This window comes from Gossypium hirsutum, chromosome A04 (assembly GCF_007990345.1).
Source record: "Gossypium hirsutum isolate 1008001.06 chromosome A04, Gossypium_hirsutum_v2.1, whole genome shotgun sequence".
NCBI lineage: Eukaryota > Viridiplantae > Streptophyta > Magnoliopsida > Malvales > Malvaceae > Gossypium > Gossypium hirsutum.
Window position 1 is genome coordinate 2,196,313 of NC_053427.1, and position 16,213 is coordinate 2,212,525.

General features: G+C 35.5%; 3 non-coding genes across 3 annotated transcripts; all 3 read right to left on the reverse strand.

Moving 5' to 3' along the window:
• Nucleotides 1–256: 256 nt before the first annotated feature.
• Nucleotides 257–338, reverse strand: TRNAS-GCU (transfer RNA serine (anticodon GCU)). Its single transcript has one exon. It is a non-coding gene; the product is annotated as a tRNA-Ser (tRNA).
• A 13,180-nt stretch (nucleotides 339–13,518) lies between these two features.
• Nucleotides 13,519–13,600, reverse strand: TRNAS-GCU (transfer RNA serine (anticodon GCU)). Its single transcript has one exon. It is a non-coding gene; the product is annotated as a tRNA-Ser (tRNA).
• A 519-nt stretch (nucleotides 13,601–14,119) lies between these two features.
• TRNAS-GCU (transfer RNA serine (anticodon GCU)) lies at nucleotides 14,120–14,201 on the reverse strand. The gene has a single exon. It is a non-coding gene; the product is annotated as a tRNA-Ser (tRNA).
• Between the last annotated feature and the right edge of the window lie 2,012 nt (nucleotides 14,202–16,213).

Genomic DNA, 16,213 nt, shown 5'->3' on the forward strand with positions numbered 1-16,213 from the left:
GAGATAGCTAAAGCTAAGGAAGCACTAGAAAGGAAGAGGCGAATGGCGGAGAAGGTCGAAGCTCGAGAGGCTAAACGAGCTGCGAATGAAGTTGTCGCTAAACCATCACAAAACTCCCGGCACTGCCAACATAGGGAGAAAACCTCAACAGAGGAGACCAAGTACGCAACTGTCGAAGAAGGATCCATCAACACCAACACCCGCCCCTGACATTGCCGATGGCAGGCATCTCATCTGGGGTTGAAAAAAATTTTAACGTCGCCTGAGAGATTCGAACTCTCGCGGGAAAATCCCATGTACTTAGCAGGCACACGCCTTAACCACTCGGCCAAAGCGACACTTATTTATCAACTAAAGTTAAGATTGAAATAACAAATAATTTTAGATGCTGTCCAAGCTAAATAGTTGAAGCTACGTGTGGGAAGAATAGATGGTCAGTTAATATTCAGCGAATAATATAAAAAGATTTAGTTCTAATACAATAATATTATCTACCAGTAATTGAGAAAAGGGCAGTTGACGTAGACCTCCGAGTTGGAGGATGGGGCCGAGGTCGGGATGAGAGGTGGATGTCCAAGGTTATTATTATGTTCTTAATGGTTTATTATGATTTTGGAATTTTAGAGTTGTTAACATTAATGGAAGACAATTAATAATGGTTGCAATTAACATTAATGGGAGACAATCAATAATGACAACCACCAACTTTGGAAAAGTGGCATGGGATAAATTTTTTTGGTCATTGAGATAATGGGTTATTTATTGTTTGGTCCTTGAACCTCAACTATAAATAGGCCTTCTCATTTCTCATTTCAATTTATTCCAACCAATCTTTCTCTCTTAGTTTTCTCTCTTCTCCCATTTGAGAATTCTTAAGGAATTCTATTTGTTTGTAATATTTTGGAGATAGTAAAGTTATCATCTGGTGTTAGTGCCCGAGGACGTAGGTATAATTTACCGAACCTCGTTAAAACTCTTGTGTTCTTTTTGTCCTATTTTTCTTTCAATATTTGAGGGTATAATAGTAGTATTTAATTGTGCTATTAAATTACTATAGAAGGGATATTCTGACTAAGGAAAGACTTGGTATTTAAGAGATCCATGTGATCCACCTCTCTTCCCTGGGAATTGAACTTTGTGTGATTTTTTAGTACAATAAATTACACGCTTCCGACCCTATTGGAACAACAAATGGTATCAAGAGCCGAAGGTTAATCGTAGTATGCTCTGTAGTTGCAGTTTAAACTGATCTTCCACATTAGAAAAGATTTCCTTAGGTATATTGAAAGATTATGGAGAAAACGGTCGGTGTAGGAGCTTCAACATCGTCCATGTGGACAAGACTGACAATTGCAAATGCAAGATTGGCCGTGGAGATCTTTGATGGCACGGGCCATTTTGGTATGTGGCAAAGTGAGGTTCTAGATGCCCTTTTTCAGCAGGGTCTAGACATTGCCATTGATGAAGAGAAACCAGATGATGTATAGGAGAAAGATTGGAAGGCGATCAATCGGTTGGCATGTGGCACAATTCGATCATGCCTTTCTCGAGAGCAGAGGTATGCTTTTTCAAAGGAGACTTCTGCAAATAAGTTGTGGGTGGCACTTGAAGAAAATTTTTTGAAGAAAAACAGTCAAAATAAACTCCACTTGAAGAAAAGACTATTTCGCTTCACTTACGTCCCAAGTACTACAATGAATGATCACATCACCAAATTTAATCAGTTAGTCACTGATTTGCTAAATATGGATGAGACATTCAAAGATGAAGATTTGGCTTTGATGCTGTTGGGGTCACTTCCTGAGGAGTTTGAGTTCCTAGAAACTACTCTACTTCATGGCAGGAGTGATATATCTCTGAGCGAAGTCTGTGCGGCCTTATACAGTTATGAACAGAGAAAGAAGGACAAACAGAAAACCTCAATCAGAGATACAAAAACTTTAGTAGTCCGAGGTCGTTCATACACTCAGAAGAAAACTCAGAAGGGGAGATCAAAGTCCAAGTCCAGACTCAGGAAAGATGAATGTGCCTTTTGTCATGTGAAAGGCCACTGGAAGAAAAATTGTCCAAAGCTGAAGAATAAGGGAAAAGCTGCTGTAAATGCTTGTGTTGTAAAGCATGATACCAGTGACTCTGAACTATCACTGGTTGCATCATCATCGTCGTTCCATTCAGATGAGTGGATATTGGATTCGGGTTGTACCTATCATATGTCCCCTAACCAAGAGTGGTTCTCTGATTTAGTTGAGCTAAATGGAGGAGTTGTTTATATGGGCAATGACAATGCCTGTAAAACTGTTGGGATAGGTTCAATCCAATTAAAGAATCAAGATGGATCAACTAGAGTTCTGACTGATGTTCGGTAGTGCCCAGTTTGAAGAAAAATCTCATCTCATTGGGAGCCTTGGAATCCAATGGTTCAGTTGTTACTATGAGAGATGGGGTTTTGAAAGTGACATCTGGCTCACTTGTGATATTGAAGGGCATCAGGAAAAATAACTTGTATTACTACCAAGGTAGTACAGTTATTGGAGCAGTCGCTGCAGCTTCCGGTAACAAAGCATTGGACTCAATGCAGTTGTGGCATATGAAGTTGGGACATGCCAGCGAAAAATCCTTGCAAATTCTGGCAAAGCAAGGATTGTTGAAAGGTGCAAAGGCTTGCAAATTAAAATTTTGCGAGCATTGTGTTCTGGGAAAGCAAAAGAGAGTGAAATTCGACACTACTATCCATAATACAAAAGGTATTTTGGAATATATTCACTCAGATGTGTGGGGGCCTTCCAAAACACCTTCGTTGGGAGGAAAACACTATTTTGTTACTTTTGTTGATGACTTTTCTAGAAGAGTTTGGGTGTATACCATGAAAACTAAGGATGAAGTGCTTGAAGTTTTTCTTAAATGGAAAACTATGATTGAAAACCAGACTGGCAAGAAAATTAAGTAGCTCAGGATGGACAATGGAGGGGAATATAAAAGTGATCCGTTCTTTGATATGTGCCAAGAGTATGGTATTGTTCGACACTTCACAGTTAGGGATACACCACAGCAGAATAGAGTGGCAGAGCGTATGAATCGAACATTGCTGGAGAAAGTTCGATGTATGTTGTCCAATGCTGGGTTGGACAAGCAATTTTGGGCTGAGGCTGTGACATATGCTGGCCATCTTGTTAATCGTTTGCCATCATCTGCATTAGAAAGAAAAACTCCTATGGAGGTATGGTCTGGAAAATCGACTACAGATTATGATTCCTTACATGTGTTTGGATCCACTACATATTACCATGTGAAGGAATCAAAGTTAGATCTGAGGGCAAAGAAAGCTCTCTTTATGGGAATCACTTCTGGAGTGAAGGGATTTCGTCTTTGGTGCTTAGACACAAAGAAAATGATCTGTAGCAGAGATGTTACCTTTGATGAATCTGCAACATTGAAAAAGGTAGCAGATAAAGATATTCAGACGAGCGATACTCCACAATAGGTGGAGTGTACTCCAAAACAGGTGGAGTTTGAGCAGATGGGGATTTGCCCAGTTAATAAGTCTAATTCTCCAGCCACAATGGAGGAATTAGAGGTTGAAGAGGTTCTGACCCAAGAACCGTTAAGTACACCAGAACCAGTTGCAGTTACAAGGCCACGGAGAAAAATTCGTAGACCTGCTCGATTTACTGATATGGTGGCCTACGCCCTTCCCGTTGTTGATGATAATATTCCTATCACTTATCAAGAAGCAATGCAAAGCTTAGAAAGTGATAAATGGAAAAGCGCCATGGATGAAGAAATGCAGTCTCTTCGGAAGAACAATACTTGGGAGTTGGCGCAATTACCGAAAGGTAAAAGGGCAATCGGATGCAAGTGTGTATTCGCAAAGAAAGATGGATCTCCTAGCAAGAAGGATATTCGCTACAAGGCAAGATTGGTAGCTAAAGGCTACGCTCAGAAGGAGGAAATTAACTACAATGATGTATTTTCCCCTGTTGTGAAGCATTCTTCCATTAGAATTTTGTTGGCCTTGGTAGCACAGTTGAATTTGGAGCTAGCTCAACTTGATGTTAAGACGGCTTTCTTGCATGGTGAGTTAGAAGAGGAGATCTATATGACTCAGCCCGAAGGATACACAGATGCTGGTGGTAGAAATTGGGTTTGTAAGCTGAACAAATCGCTATATGGATTGAAGCAATCCCCAAGGCAGTGGTACAAGCGATTTGATAGCTTTATGAGAAGGCAGAAGTACACAAGAAGCAAATATGACAATTGTGTATATTTGCAGAAGCTGTATGACGGATCTTTCATTTATCTACTCTTGTATGTTGATGATATGTTAATCATTTTGAAGAGCCAAAAAGAGATAGATAAGCTGAAGGCTCAGTTGAATCAAGAGTTCGAGATGAAAGATCTAGGTGAGGCCAAGAAGATTCTCGGTATGGAGATAAGTAGAGATAGACAGAGAGGCAAGCTTTGTTTGAATCAGAAGCAATATTTGAAAAAGGTATTACAATGTTTTGGTGTAAATGAAAACACAAAACATGTAAGTACCCCACTTGCTTCTCATTTGAAACTTAGTGCTCAATTATCTCCGAAGACTGAAGAAGAAAGAGAATATATGGCAAAAGTCCCATATGCTAATGCAGTTGGGAGTTTGATGTATGCGATGGTGTGTACGCGGCCTGACATTTCACAAGCTGTTGGAGTTGTGAGCAGGTATATGCATGATCCTGGAAAAGGACATTGGCAAGCTGTAAAATGGATTCTACGGTATCTTCGAAAAACCGTAGATGTTGGTTTAATTTTTGAACAGGATGAAGCACTTGGTCAGTTTGTAGTTGGATATGTTGATTCCGACTTTGCTGGTGATTTAGATAAACGTCGTTCAACTACGGGGTATCTGTTTACTCTTGCGAAAGCCCCAGTGAGTTGGAAGTCTACCTTACAGTCTACAGTAGCTGTGTCTACTACAGAGGCAGAATATATGGCAGTTACAGAAGCTGTTAAGGAGGCTATTTGGCTTAATGGATTGTTGAAAGACTTGGGAGTTGTTCAAAGTCACATTAGTCTATATTGTGACAGTCAGAGCGCTATTCATTTAGCGAAAAATCAAGTCTATCATTCAAGAACCAAGCATATCGACGTAAGATATCACTTTGTGCGGGAAGTCTTTGAAAAAGGAAAAATTCTACTTCAGAAGATTCCGACAGCAGATAATCCCGCAGATATGATGACCAAGGTGGTAACAACAATCAAGTTTAATCATTGTTTGAACTTGATTAACATCCTGAGAATTTGAGCACCTTCAGGTGTATGGTGCTCGAGAGCGCATTTGTAGGCACTACAAAAGATAGCTTTATCGAATTTGGGGAGTTGAAGGAAGTGTGTGAAGATGTGATTATCCTAATCAAATCTTCAAGGTGGAGATTGTTAACATTAATGGAAGACAATTAATAATGGTTGCCATTAACATTAATGGGAGACAATCAATAATGACAACCACCAACTTTGGAAAAGTGGCATGGGATAATTTTTTTTGGTCCTTGAGATAATGGGTTATTTATTGTTTGGTCCTTGAACCTCAACTATAAATAGGCCTTCTCATTTCTCATTTCAATTTATCCCAACCAATCTTTCTCTATTAGTTTTCTCTCTTCTCCCATTTGAGAATTCTTAAGGACTTCTATTTGTTTGTAATATTTTGGAAATAGTAAAGTTATCATCTGGTGTTAGTGCCCGAGGACGTAGGTATAATTTACCGAACCTCATTAAAACTCTTGTGTTCTTTTTGTCCTATTTTTCTTTCAATATTTGAGGGTATAATAGTAGTATTTAATTGTGCTATTAAATTACTATAGAAGGGATATTCTGACTAAGGAAAGACTTGGTATTTAAGAGATCCATGTGATCCACCTCTCTTCCCTGGGAATTGAACTTTGTGTGATTTTTTAGTACAATAAATTACACGCTTCCGACCCTATTGGAACAACAAGAGTTTGGTTGGATTTTATCGTTATTTTATTGGTTTTATTTGGGTCTGAATAGCTCGAAGTATTGATATTGTTTTGGACTATAAGTATGGTCAATTTGATGTTAGATACTCTGTTAAGGATACATGTTGAAATGGAAAATGTTTGAGCATGAATTTTGCCCTGTTTTTCTGTATTTTCGTCCATTTGTACATAGGTATCAATATTTAGGGTATAAGTATCGATACCTTAGTGTTGGAATGATCGTGCAGGAAAATAGTAGCTCGATTTGGTATCAATACCACGAGTATCAATACTTGGGGTAAATATATTGATACTTGTGCCTGAGTATCGATAGAATGTTTGGATTCAAGATTTGACAAAATGTTAATTTGGTATTGTTTTTCTTGTTAGTATCGATACTCATTTTACAAAATATCGATACCTTATCTTGCGTATCGATACCGACATTGATTTCTTTGAAAATTTGCTCAATGGTCCCTAAGCACATATTAAACTATTTCTGAGGTCGTATGATATTTATTTAACCACGAACACCTCTGTAAATGTTATAAATGTTTGTAAAATTGTAATTTATGGGAACTTTGAGACATATTCTCAATAGGTAAAGGTGGAGAGTTGAATAATCCATGAGACCTTTAAAATGGTATATCATATGCTCAAAATGGTTGAGTGATGAATGAGCAATTGATGCTTAAAGTAAGCTACATGGAAATATTTGTTGAGGAAAAGAAAAAACTTAGAACCTTGTGTGAAAAAAAAGCTACATTTGTTAAATACAACCAAGTGTGAGATGCGCTTATATATGGGAACCCTATTGAAGGGTGATTGAATGATTAAGCTTGGAACCTTATCTCGCGTGCAGAGGGTACAGTTCCAAACTAGTCAGGGTTGGGGCACACCCACACGACGTGGGCGATGCAAAATTTTAAGTCTGGTTGGGCCCAGAATTGTCCGACGGATATTTTAGCCCAATACGAAATTTATTTTTCCTCCGCAAATAGATACAAAATCTGATATTAAAGGACATATATATCTTGATTTATTTGATTCTAATCAATTTAATTTGATTTTAATCAAATTGATTCAATTGCCTCTTTAATCTCCTTATACAAAGATATTTACAAAAATTCCTCCACTTTGAATGCCTCTAAAAGGCTAAGACTTCTTCAGAATTTTTTGCTCAAATTTTCACTTTCACACCGAGATTATTTTCTCTCAAAATTCTTCTTTTCCTCTCCATATTTTTCCAACGTTTTGTAGATAGAAAAAGGCAACGTTCGATCATTGATCGCTACAGAGGTGCTACTATTTTTGATCATTGTGTTGTTATATCTTGGGAGACATTCGACTAACGTTTTTCCAAGTACTGTAGGAGCAAATGAATCTGTCTTAAAGAAACTGTGTTAAGCATACCTCTACGTTTAGTAAATCTCTATTCTTCCTTTTGATTTTAACTTTTTGTTACGGTGTTTATTATTTTACATATTTGGCAATTTAAATATAAATCATTCTATTTATATTTTATTTTATATATAAATATGTGTTTATTTATATTTAAATATTTTGTTCGCGAATGTATTTTGTCCAACAATAAATTATCATGAAATTGATCTTTCTTGAAACTATGTGTGCATGTGATAAAATTTCGACAATAATGTAGCGTCCTGTAACTCGGGTTTGGTGACCGGATCGAGTGAGAGGTGTTACATTAACCGTCCAATGGCTTGAATAAAATCTTAAATTTATTCACAAAATTATAATAATTTAAGAAATTAATTTTTATTTCATATTAATTTATCATATAAATTCAGTTTTCTAAATTTAATTATGATAACTTATTTGTTTATATGATTTATTTTTTGAGGAATTGATTACCTTTGAGATCTGAAACTAAAAATTCCACAAAATAGTTGTGATATATATATATATATAATCACAATCTGTTTCTTATGCATTACTCACAATCTGTGATTCATTTTTTTTTTCCATCATGAAGAAATTGAAAAAGTTAAACCAAGGTTTTTAAAGTAAAGAGATAAAAGAAAAAGAAAAAAAACCATTTTGGTTTTTAATTATATTTACTTTGGGAAGATTATATTCACTAATATAATAAAAACAAAGGTTACTTTTGTCTTCCATCCAAAATATGAGATAACCTAATAAATGAGTTGTAACAAAATTATACTTTATTACGATATCTTGACACTGTTTAAGAATGTGAAAATGGGATGATTAAAATGTTAAAGAATTCAAACACTGTAATCTCATTCAAGAATGTAACAATACAAACTATAATGTAAGATTCAACTAACCAAACGTCCCCGAGTGTAATTAGAGCAACTAACTACAGAATAAAAGTTGGATTAATTACGCAGGTTACAAACAATTACATTCAAATCCAATTTTTCTGTGACTTTTCACACGCCCATACATGATTTAAGTTTAAAATATTATTTTTTATGTGATAACAATAGTGTTTTAATTGTATAGCATAGATATTTTTTAAAAAGGCATATATTTTATTTTGAACATATTGTTGTATATTATTTTTCTATTTAAGTGATCTGAATTTTTTTATTGAAGAGAGATAGATTAACATACTTTTTAACCTACTAAATTAAATAGTATTTATTATAAATTATTTATATTTATTTTAATTAAATTGAATAGCGCTTATAATTAATTGATGATGACAATGAGTATATGTTTGATGTTAGATAGGGAATAATCTAACAATTATGGCATCACTACAACAAAACAAGTTTTTAGTGGCGTTTGGACAAAAAACGCTTGTAACACCCCGAACCCGAGATCGTCGCCGGAGTCGAACACGAGGTGTTAACAGACTTCAAACCACTTATTAAAAATTTCCCAGACAAGCTGTCACTCTGCGTACTAGTCGCTTTAAAAATCATATCTTGAGTTCTGAAACTCGAAATCCAGTTCCGTGAATTTTCCCTGAAACTAGACTCATATGCCCATCTACATATTTTTTTCTAGAATTTTTGGTCAGGCCAATTAGTACAGTTTATTAGTCAAAGTCTCCCATGTTACAGGGATCGACTACACTGACCTTTGCACATTACGACTTGGATATCTCCCTGTACAGGGCTTCAATACTGATTTGGTTTGTTTCTATAGAAACTAGACTCAAAGGGGAATCTATGCACATATGGCATGACTTCTAATTATCTCTGGTTAATTTATAATGAATTTCCAAAGTCGGAACAGGGAATCCAGAAATCGCTCTGGCCCTGTTTCACAAGAGTTTAATTATCTCCTAACATACAGCTCATATGGTTGTTTCATTTCTTCTATATGAAAATAGACTCATCGAGCTTCGATTACATAATTTATTCATTAATTAATTCCTCTCCTACTATTTTTAGTGATTTTTCAATCTCACGTCATTGCTGCTGCCAGCATCTGTTACTAAAGCAACTATGCCTATTTCGTGATTTCTCCTTGATCTAACTAGTAATTCATCATACATATCACAAATTATGATCATGACTAGCCATGCCAAAGGCTAATCATTGTCAAACATCTCCCTACTATACTATTGCCATATCATGAATTTTAACACCAAAAATAATCAACCATGACATATGGCATAAAAATCGAATTTCCAAGACTTACGACCTAACATTATAGAACCAAATCCAACCGAACATTTATGCCATTTTCGCATGGCTAAAAGTTTACATACCAAATTTCAACAAAACATATTAGCCTATACATGCCGAAATGTTCTCCTAGACCGACTAAAAAGAAGATACCAAAAGTTGCTAGCCGGTGTGATGACTTCGATGACGGCCCGATCACGCAAAAAGAGACGAGTCCAAGAAACCTAAAATAGGTGACAAGGAAACACCGAGTGAGTATATAACTCAGTAAGTCATAAGCAATGCACTATCATCCATTAATAACATTATCACAAGAGGAAACAAAATGGAACGAGGCTAGTTACTCCATCCATACCGAACCATACCATAGTTCCTTAAACCTATCGGTTCAATCTCATACCAAGTCATGCATTCACATTCCATATACTAATCAATAGGATATTTGAGGCATTTTCATACATCATTTTATTTTCGTTACAATCATACAACTAAATGACCTTTCACCTATTCCACGATAAATCTTATGTACGTGACTTCAATTATAATTGTCACATAGGTTCAAACTTACCAAGCTCAACTCCAAATATAAACATAGCGCCTATTAGTCATGAACTCAAGGTACTTACCCAATCCGCTGTCCGTGATCAACTCAATAATGTCGCACACTTAGTGCCCATAGTGATTCAAAAATATATATTAAGTCCGCACACTCAGTGCTATATAATCAACTCGCACACTTAGTGCTATATAATCAAACTCGTACACTTAGTGCTGTACAATTTAAACCCGCACACTTAGTGCCAATCTCATGATCATAAATGTTTATACCCGCACACTTAGTGCCGAGATCAACAACTCAATACATCTCACCTCTTTTCTTTTCATTCAACACTTTCATCACCACATGCATACATGTATATAAATTTATCATTCCATTCGGCATAATTACATAGACATTATGTCTATTTAGATCAATACAAAATATATGCTTGGTGACTTACTTTGTGTTGGGTAAGACGGTTCCAACTCGGCTACTCGATGATCTTTTCTTTGCCTTTGCTTGATTCTCCTCCTTTAACTCCTTGAGCTTAATCAATAAATCAACTAGTTTAACCATCTTGCTAAACATTCATAATTCAATTACACATGCATATGTATGTTTGTATATTCAGCAACCATCCTCACTAATTACCCATTTAGTCGATTATACACATAATTAAAGGTAACATCACGAATGGGCATACTTATGTATATATACATATATATGTATATATATATACTTCGGAATGGGCATCACAATTAGATTTAACACCACCTTCATACTCAATTAGATGGCCGAATGCATGTATATATGCACAATGTCAACTATAACATTATTTAAACACCTAATTTCATCTCATGAACACTCGACCCATTTTTACCCCATATGGCCGAATGTGTAAGATTACATTCAACACCACCGATGTACTTAATTAGGTGGCCAAATATACCAAGTTAGACTTGACATTATACGTCACAAGAACTCTAATTTAATTTGTCAATTGCTTGGCCAAGAACTCACAAGTGCCTTATCTACAACCTATTCGGCCTTACTACTTAAACTTAGCCTTTCATACACTTATCTCTATTGTTTTAGAAGGCCGAATCCTTATGTGTTCCAACATCTAGCTTACTCAATTCAACACATCAAAACGACATTTAGGCCGATTTTGCAAGCACACAAGCCTTTGACCGAATGTCCTTGACCTCTAGTCACCTAAATTTTTATTCTTTAAAACTCATCCAACTCATATTTTTCATTGACAACCTCCTTAACTTCAATTTATTCACATCTTTAATCATGCTACATTCGACCATTATTTAACAATAATTCATGTATCCTTTTTATTAAAACTCAAAATCAACCATCTTCATACCTCATCACCAAAGACATCAAAATACCAACCAAGAATGTAACATTCATGCCGAATATCATCTCCATCAATTAACAAAATTTGAACCATGGCTAGGTAGATTTCAAACTTACAACTTAAAATATACATGAATCTCAAAGAATAATATCAAACATACCTCAATCTAGTTACATGCATGGCCAAACTTCTTAGAAACTTTTCCCTTAGGCACCGAATATTCAAGAGCTTCTTAATCAACTTAAAGGTGACCAAATGCCTTAACTTCAATTTCTTCTTTTTCTTTCTTTAGGTACGGCAATTGTAATAAGGAAAAGGATGAACACTCCTTCTTCCTCCCTTATTTTATTCATCTTTTTCCTTTTTAATTCCTTTCTTTTATTTATTCTAATTTACTTACCAATATTAAATAATAAACAACATAAACTTGGAGGAATGGAACCATGCTTGGCCGGCCACTTAACATGAATTGGGCACTTTGACATGCAAACCCAAACTTTCCTATTTTAATACTATTTGGTCCTTACTTATTTACCTATCATAATTTTCCAAGTCTCTCAATTAGATCCTTTCAAGCAAAATTCACATTCCTAATATAAAATTAAAACATCGAATTTTTATACAAGTACTATCACACATATAAGATATGCAAATAAAATTTTAACTAAATTTTATGACTCGGTTTTGTGGTCCCGAAACCACATTCCGACTAGGGTCGAATTAGGGCTGTCACAACGCTGCTATAGATTGTGGTGCTTTTTGAAAAAATGTCGCTATAGATTGAGCATTAGCAGCGTTTTTCGCTTGAGCATTAGCGGCGCTTTTCAAAAAGAGCCGCTATAGGTCGACTATTAGCGGCGCTTTTCAAAAAAAGGAGCAAAAAAAGTAAACACAATGCCGTCGTTTTATATTAGAGTAATTGGGTAAAATTGCATGTAGTGTTAATTTTTCTTGCTAATAGTAATAGGTGTTATGGAATACTTTCTCGAACTAACATTCCACATATGATGATTCGATTTTAAATTTTGTTACTTATTTAAAGAAATTTTTTCTCAAGTGTTATTGATAATTTTTATAAAAAGTAATATTATTTTTTTAATTTAAAAGTTATATGTAGTTGTGTAATTACAATTTATTCTATCAAACATGACATAGAGAATTATGATGTAATTACACTCTATCAACTAAGCATGTATAGAAAATTATAATTCCTTAAAATTGCAAAGGGTGTAATTACTTCCTTAGTGATTATGCTTTTATCCAATTACTACTTTATGGTGTCCAAAGCATCCCTAATGTAACACATTTGTCTAATACTTTCTATTAATATGATGCATAAGTTGGAGAATTTGTGCTCCAAGCAAATTCCTAAAGAAGAGAGGTGGGTCACAATATACGATTTTAAGTACTAAGTTTTTCCTAGACGGAATCACTCTCAAACATGTATTCATTTTTGTTTAACTTCAAGGAAATGTAGAAAATATAAAAGCTAAAGTTTAGACGTGTTGGACATTGTCCTTAGGAAATTTTGTTCATAGTGTATCCTCAATGTTCAAAAAGCTATTTTGTTACAAGAAAAATAGGGAGGAACAACAAAACCTAAAGAAAATACTTAGGAACGAGAGAGAAAGAAAATATCTCAAGTGCTTGCAGGATATGGTTTTAAATCAAAATAAAGAGTTCCAATTTTGTGTGCAAATGGATCAGAAGCAAGAGATTTCTTTCTTTTTAGAAGCAAAAGATTAAATGAGTTAGATATAAAGTATGTTCTTCTACTCGTCAATGAATACTAATCTACCGTATCAATCGTCGAATTGTCGCTTAGGCTTGCTAACTGAACTTTAAAAAAAGAAAATCTTAACTGTCCAATGACTATTTTATAATTTTTTAAAATTAAATAACTAAAATATAAACTTATTAATAATTCAATGACCTTTAATGTAGTTTATCCAAAAATAAAATAAGTACTCAAAGCAATTTTTTTTAAAAATAGTAAAATAATTACGTCGCTGAGAGATTCAAACTCTCGCGGGAAAATCCCATGTACTTAGCAGGCACACGCCTTTAACCACTCGGCCAAAGCGACCTTCACATCTCCTTAATGAATGTTAAGTTATGAAATATATCGAGATGCCTCGTCGAAAATGCAAAGGTTGTGGAGCAAAAGAAGTTTATGCAATCTGCTCCTACAGAAAGTGTTTCAGCAACTGCTTCTAATGGGGATAAAATCGATGAGGCGGAAGAAGAGAAGCCGAAGGGAACAGAGGAGGAGGACGAATCGGACAGGAAGGCAGAGGAATTGAGTAAGGAAGAGGAAGCGGCTAAATTAAAGGAGCAACGCCGGCTGGAGGAGATAGCTAAAGCTAAGGAAGCACTAGAAAGGAAGAGGCGAAAGGCGGAGAAGGCCGAAGCCCGAGAGGCTAAACGAGCTGCGAATGAAGCCGTAGCTAAACCACCATAAAACTCCCGGCTCTGCCAACATAGGGAGAGAACCTCAACAGAGGAGATCAAGCACGCAACTGTCGAAGAAGGATCCATCAACACCAACACCCGCCCCTGACGTCGCCGGTGGGGGGCACCTCATCTGGGGTTGACAAAAATTTAGCGTCGCCTGAGAGATTCGAACTCTCGCGGGAAAATCCCATGTACTTAGCAGGCACACGCCTTAACCACTCGGCCAAAGCGACACTGATAGATCAAGTGAAATTAAGATTAGAATAATAAATAATTTTAGATGCTGTCCAAGCTAAATTGCTGAAGCTATACCAATAATTGGGAAAAAGGCAGTCCACCTCGGGGTTGGAGGATGGGGCCGAGGTCGGGATGAGAGCAGGACCGTATTTAGGGGCTGGAAGAATCTCGGGTTTAGTGCTGTTTTAGCATTTAAAAATAAATTTCAGATTATTTAATATTATTTTAGCATTTATCTTATAGTTGAATATGTTGGTCCATCAATAAGACAGTTCACTGGCTTTCGCATGTAATCTCATTACATTACAGTTACACTGAATAATCTATTTTATCATCTTTATTTTTAGATGTTTTGAATGATAATAATGTTCCAGGTTTTGATCCTTTTACTTCAGCTTCAACGCCGTAGAAACTGAAAAAGAAAAAAAAAACCTTGAAACTGACACCTAAAGAAGCCGATCGGGCCTTGACTTTATCATCTCACTGTAGAAATCCGTCAGTTTGGCATTTGAGAGGGTGACATTTAGCCCTCGGTTTCGGGAGGTCTTGTCATGGCTGAAAAACTAATCATTACGATCACATCATTGTTGAGTTGTGCATTGGCTGTGCATGCATTGAATCAATATATTACTGTGTTGTGCATCGGTGGTGCATGCATTGAATCAAATGAAATTAACAAGTTTGATATTACTATATAAATAAAATTATTTCTAAATTATATTATTGTAAAGAAATTTGAATGCCTATGATACACATTTATATTATTTGTTTATTTGTTTAAATTTATATTTTGGTCACATATGTTTCAATTATTAAAATCTAATCATTAATATTATCGATTTATAACACTTTGAACATTGTGCATTATCTTCCATTAAAAGTGTAAAAAAAATCACATGTGACTCACTAAATGTTGGGCCAAGTTATTGAGAAATTATTTTGTGGACCATTCTGACCACGTCATTCATAGTCCATTTCCAATTATTTAAGAACATATCAATAATTTTTTCCATATTATTAATATATCATTTTAGTAATTTTTTTATTTTGAATCTTGAAAAACCCTAAACCTCGAACTTGAACACTAAACATTGAATCCTAAACCATAAATATCAAATCCTAACCTCTAAACCTTAAACCTCGAATCTCAAACCTGAACCCTTAAACCCTTCGAACTTCAAACCTTAAACCTCAAACTTGAATTTTGAACCTCAAATCTTGAATTTAGGGTTCGAGGTTCAAGATTCAAGGTTAAAGTTTTGAGTTCGAATTCGAGGTTTAAAGTTTGAGATTGTGATTTGGGGTTCAAGAGTTCAGGATAAAAAATTACCAAAATTATGTATCAATTATATGAAAAATAATTATTGAAATATAATTAAACAATTAGAAAAGAACATGGATGATGTGGTAGAAAAGATCCCTAAAATAATTTCTCCCTCTTATTAATTTTTATTTTTTTCTCTCTCTCAAAAGGTGCGGCCTTCAAATTCTTGCCCATTAAAATTTTCCATTGATTTCATTTCAAAGTTAAGTTTGAATAGCTTCCCTCTATCATCGGTCTTTGGAAAAAAGGCTTTCTTTGTAACACCCTTAACCCGTATCCATCACCAGAATAGGGTTACAAGGCATTACCGATCAATTTACAGCACACAACACACATTTCTCATTCATGAATCCATTATCATATAAACATCGATCAAACATAATCACATTGTCCCTTATAAGGCTTTACGAGACCTTAAAATATGCTTGGAAGAGGTTCGGGACTAAATTGATAACATTTTGAAAACTTTGGGAAACTTATAAAATTTTCATGCATACAAGGTTCACACGCCCATGTGAACAGGTCATGTCCTCACACGGCCTCCAGACATGCTCGTGTCACATGTCGTGTGGAAACAAAGCATACATACTGACTTGCATCATAAGGCCGGAGACACGTCCGTGTGCCATTGTCGAATGAAATCAGGAGGGTATACTGACTTGAGTCACACGGCCGGCCATACAC